We start from the raw sequence: 5,748 nt of genomic DNA on the forward strand, positions 1-5,748 counted from the left end.
AGTTGTCTTTCTCCACCCTGTTGCTCTCCTCCTGGACAGAATTAGTCATTCCCTGCCCCGAATATACCTCTGATATATCACACTGTCTGGTAATTATTTATTTCCACATCACCCCACACTGACGCTTTGCTGCCCCAGACTGTCTATCCTGTTCACCCCTCTGTGCTCAAGGCCTGCCATGAAGTAGGTATTTAGTAAAAAAATTTTTATATAAATATGTCTGCGTGCTTCTAGGAGCCACATAGATTTGGGGTGGTCCAGTACTGAGTATGGTCCCAAGAAAGTACCCCCCACTTTGGCTCTTCCTTCCAAGAGGTGCCCACTATATTGGGAAGAAAGCAAACAAATCATCTAACCCACAAATCACTTACAAGACCACCACATCGACTCAGTGGAAAGCTGAAGAAAGAAATTTAAGAGAAAGGTTTTGAGCCTAGCAGTACGTGTGAGTCTCATGTTGGAAATGGGGATGGAAAGAGAATTCAAAATCAGAGCCAAGATCTCACCAGATCTCTAAGAAACAGCTGAGGAAGCTGTGTGTGGTGCACATCTGTAGTCCCAGGTACTCAAGCGGCTAAGGCAGGAGGTGCACTTGAGCCCAGGAGTTCAAAGCCAGCCTGGGCAACATAGACACTGACGCAATCAATCATTCAACCAGTCAATCAATCAGTCAATTGATTGCTCAGTGAAACAGCTGAAGGATTAACTAATAAAGTAACAAACTTTCCTGATTTGGGGGAAGAGATACAAAAAACAAAAGTCCCAGGATTTTCCCCTCCCCTTCTGCCGAGCACACACACTAGACAAGTGCTCTACCACTGAGCTACATCCCAGCACTCTTCGTGTGTGTGTGTGTGTGTGTGTGTGTGTGTGTGTGTGTGTGTGTGTGTTCCCAGTACTAAGGCTTGAACTCAGGGTTTTTGCACTGAGCTACATCCCCAGCTTTTTTTTAGGTTTTTGATTTTGAGACAGGATCTTGCTAAATTATCCAGGCAGTACTTGAACTGCAATCAACTCCTGCCTCAGCCTCCCAAATGCTGGGATTATTGCCATATACCACTGTTTCAGGGGTTGGGGATTTAGCTCAGCGGCACAGTGCATGCCTGGCAAGCGCAAGGTCGTAAGTTCGGTTCCCGGTACCGGAAAAAAACAAAAAAAACAATAAATAAATAAATAAATAAATAAAGGATACAGGAGTATGCACAGGCATGCACAACACTAAGACATTTGGGGCTGGGGATTTAGCTCATCGGCACAGCACCTGCCTGGCAAGCACAAGGTCGTGAGTTCAATTCCCGGTACTGGAAAACAAACAAACAAACAAAAAAACAAACAAACAAACACTGTTTCAGGCTTTCCCCAATTTTTCAAAAATCCTGCAGCCTAGAAATTTAGAACCTAGCACCAGCTGTTTGATGTTTCTATCCTCCCAGTCCCTAACAGATCATCCACTCCCAGCAGGGAATGTTAAACAGCAATTTGGATCCAATCAGCAAGATCAAGAGCTCCAAGTTCTTAGGACCTCACTCCAGTCCCAGCACACACCAGGCCATCAGCAAGTGGCAATTTATCTCTTGCACTGGGAACCTAGGCCCCGATCTCCCCTGTGGCCTCAGCTGCCCTTTACACCCCTGGAGGTCTTAGTTACAGTACCGTCCCAGAACTGAGAGATGGAAATGGGTAGAGGAGAGTGTGTGGCATCTATTGGCCGAGGGGGGCCAGTGTTCCAAAAAACCCCTGGGGAAGAGCCCACAGGAATGAGCAACAAAGGCAAAGCATCCAGGTGACGCTTGCAATCAGTCTCCCAGGGCAACTTCCCACATGGCCTCAGCCCCTGCCTCTTTCTGAGAGAGGAGCATCTCACCAATCCCTGGCCACCCTCTGCGGCATACTCTTCTCCCTTGGGAAAATGTCCTGAGGTCTTAGGTACACTTTCGAGGCTGAGTAGATAATGACAGTATACCTTGCTTAGCCCAGACGTCTCATTACCAGGAAGATATAAACAAACAAACAGGAAAGAGTTTGGAGTACAGCAATAAAAGTGATGAAGGGGCTGGCTCTGTTTACTCAAGGAAAGATTAAAAGCAGCAAATCTTGTAGGAAGCCGGGCCGTGATTGTTGGTGGAGATGAGTGATTACTGTTTCACAAGCCAGGGAGGTGAGTAAGTAGGGTTGCGGTGGGAAGAGGGAGCCAGGAACTCTCCGGGAAACTTTGGAGTAAATGGGGCCACAGCCACACAAACACTTGTGCTCAAATGTTCATATTTCTTTGTCACAGCCGCAGAGGGAATCAGTCCAAATATCCACCCATAGGCGAAGGGTGAACAGACTGTGGTACAGCTAGATAGTAGACAGGCAGGCGAAGGAGTGAGTGACTTACACACACAACACGCTTGACTCTCAAAATAGTGATGCAGGCGAAGGGGAAGGGTATAGCTCCGTGGTAGTTCTACAGACATAAAAATAAATAAATGAAATGATGCTGCCAAGCATGGTGACATATAGTTGTAATCCCAGCACTCCAAGAGGCCGAGACAGGAGGATAGGAAGTTCACGCCCAGCGTGGGTAACTTAGTGATTTAGCAAGACCCTGTCCCCCACCAAAAAAGTAAGTAAATAAATAAAATAAAAGGCCTGGGGGGGGGCTGGGGATTTAGCTCAGCGGCAAAGCGCCTGCCTGGCAAGCGCAAGGTCGTGAGTTCGGTTCCCGGTACCGGAAAAAAACAAACAAACAAACAAAAAAAAAAGGCCTGGGGATGTAGCCGAGTGCAAATGTCCTGGGCTCAACCCCTTTCATATCGCCAGAGAAAGAAAAGGGGCGGGGAGTAAGGGAGAGAGGTTAGATCAAAACGAGCACACATGGAATGATTCCCAGGAACTCCAGAAAAGGCAAAGTGATCTTTAACAACTGTTACTTTGGGGACTCAAGGCCAAAGGGAAGACCAAGCACCGATGGATATGAGGAGCTTTGGGGTGACGGTCTGTCCAGTACCCTGACTATCGCGAAGGTCTGCCTGTGTCCATGTGTCTCATAAGTCATCGAATTGTACACTCTGTCCCCCTTGTGCTGGAGTTGCCGCTCAGGGCCTCACACGTACTGAGCAAATGCTCCACCACTGCGCTACACCCCAACCTCAAATTACATACACAGTTTATTATACATCAAGTGTACCTCAATGAAGTTGTAAAAATAATTTTTAAAACTTTCATCATTGAGGAGAATGAGCTTGGTGGAGCGAGCTCCCCAAAAAGGGAAACGAGGTAAACGATTAGCTCGGAGGAGCTGACCCACCATCTTGTCCTCAGGGATCTTTTCTAGGAAGTATCTCCATAAAAGATCCTCCTAGGTTCTAGTTATGAGAAAATGAACACCAGAAGAAAAATTGCTGAGGTAGTAGGCTAAATTTACTATTTGGGTGCAAAATCTTGTTAACACCCAAAGGCTTCTGGGTAAAATGTTGAAATCTTATTTATTTGACATGATTCTTTTAGACTTGGCCTCATTTCCCTTTAGGACACAGGGATCTCAGTTTGCCCCATATCTTCCCCTCTTAAAATGAGCTAATCGCCGGGTGTGGCGCCGCATACCTGCAATCCCAGCACTCAGGAGGCTGAGGCAGGCGGATCATTGTGAGTTCGAGACCAGCCTGGGCTACAAAGTGAGCTCAAGTTCAGCCTGAGCTGCATAGTGAGACCCTGTCTCAAAAAAGACCAAAAAACAAGAAAAGAGGTCAAATTGGGCTACATAGTCAGTTCAGGGCCAGCTTGAACTACTCAGCAAGACTCTCAAAAAACCTAAATGAAAAATAAAATAAAGAAACATGTTTACTATCTGTTTTTGGTGCTAAGAATCAGAACTACACCTTCTTTTGTGTGTGTGTGTGTGTGTGTGGTACCGTCAATCGAACTAAGGGCTTTGTACTTACCAGGCAGGCACTTATGCCGCTGAGCTATATCCCCGGCCCATGAAATTAGAGCTTCTTGAATGCTAGGCAAGCATACTACCACTGAACTACATTCCTAGTCCTTTTTCTCTTTCTCTGTCTCTCTCTTTTTTTTAAATGCCAGGGATTAAACCCAGGGTTTTCCACTGAGCTAATCCCCAACCCTTCTCCCTCCCTCCTTTCCTTCCTTCCTCTCTCTCTCTCTCTTTCTCTCTCTCTCTTTCTTTCTCCTTTCTCTTTTCTGAGACCAGTTCCTACCTTATAGTTTAGGCTGGCCTCAAACTCATTGCAATCCTCCTGCTTCAGCCTTCTGAGTGCTAGGATTACAGATGTGTACCACCATGCCTGGCTTTACTTTTTATTTTGATACAAGGTCTTGATAAACTACAAATTCCCTAGGAAGGAATGGAGCTCACTATCTTCCTGTCCCAGCCTCCCAAATAGCTAGGGTTACAAGTGTGCCCCACCAGGCCCAGCTCAAAACTCTCCTTATTCTTGCATCAGCCAGCATGTTCACTAGACCATGGCTCTGCAAAACAACGCATTTTTGAGATGCATCCTGTTTCAACCATGCAAAGGAGCCTGAATTTGGATGGTCAAAACCTAAAAAAAATCCCAGTGCCAGCAAGCTTGACAGAATCCCTCAACAAGCCATGTGCATCAGGCAGGCACTGTGCCGCTGAGCTATATCCCCAGCCCGCCATGTGCATCAGAATGCTGGGGCTCACAAGTCCAGTGCCAGGGCCTCATCCTTAAAGTAAGGTAGCCGAGTGAGTCCCAGAGAACTGGCAGGGGAATCCCATTGTGATGCACCGAAGTGTTTGAAACTCTGCCTTAAAGGAAAGTGTCTCTGCCCCTTCTTTCCTGCTTTATTCTCGCTGAGCTTTGTTTCTTGAGAGTCTCGGGTGAGAAACTCCTAAGCATGTGCTACAGGCACAGACTTGTGTCCCTGCGCCTGCAGTGAGATGAGGACAGGTAGGTGGGGCCCGGGAGGAGTGTGCCAACACAAATGTTGTCCCAGTGAGACCTGGGAATGTGTCAGCAGGCTTGCAGGGAGGGCTGTGCCTTCTACAGAAGGCACCTGGTTTCCTCTCTCCAAGCTGAGGAGTTTGAGGTCATGGGAGAGGGCAGAGGGCAGAGGTCAACAGTGAGGGTGGGGAAAGTCAAGGCAGCAAGAGAAAGAGCTGGACTGATGCTAAGGAGTCACTGGAACTCTGCTGGCCCCAAGAGACGTGGGATGAGAATTTGGGGAACCTGCGGAGGGAGTAGAAGGGGTGGAGGTGAGTTGACCTTGACCTTCTTCAGGGTCCGCTGAGCATAATGAGCAGAGGCCTTGTCATTTTCTATGATTTGAGCAGTCAGAAGCTGGGCAGCCAAGTCTTACGATCTATGCACTGTCTGCCCCTTGGATTGGGGCATCTGATCAACCCACAGAACATTCCGGTGTCAGTGCCGGAGGCAGTGCTTCCGCTCATACTTCGTTCCATCCACACTCCTAGGTCACACACTCACCACCGTGCTCCCCACCTCTGCAAAAACCAAAGTGACTGATCTCTACCTAGGCTGCCCAATTCAACTTCCCACCTCTCCCAAGCCATGGATGGTTTGGGTGCCTTTCTTTATGATCCCAAAAGTACCCACAACGCTTGCCCACATTGTATAACCCCAATGTCATGTGGCCATCTACCTCCCCAACGACAACTTGCGATGCTAACATAGGAACTGTCTGTCACAGCCAGGTCAGGCCTCTTACGCAGTGAATGGAAACTCACATACCTACAAGGATTGCTCCAGGGTGCCGGGG

Source organism: Chinchilla lanigera, unplaced genomic scaffold (genome assembly GCF_000276665.1).
Source record: "Chinchilla lanigera isolate Chin_1 unplaced genomic scaffold, ChiLan1.0 scaffold00017, whole genome shotgun sequence".
In the NCBI taxonomy this organism is placed as follows: Eukaryota; Metazoa; Chordata; class Mammalia; order Rodentia; family Chinchillidae; genus Chinchilla; species Chinchilla lanigera.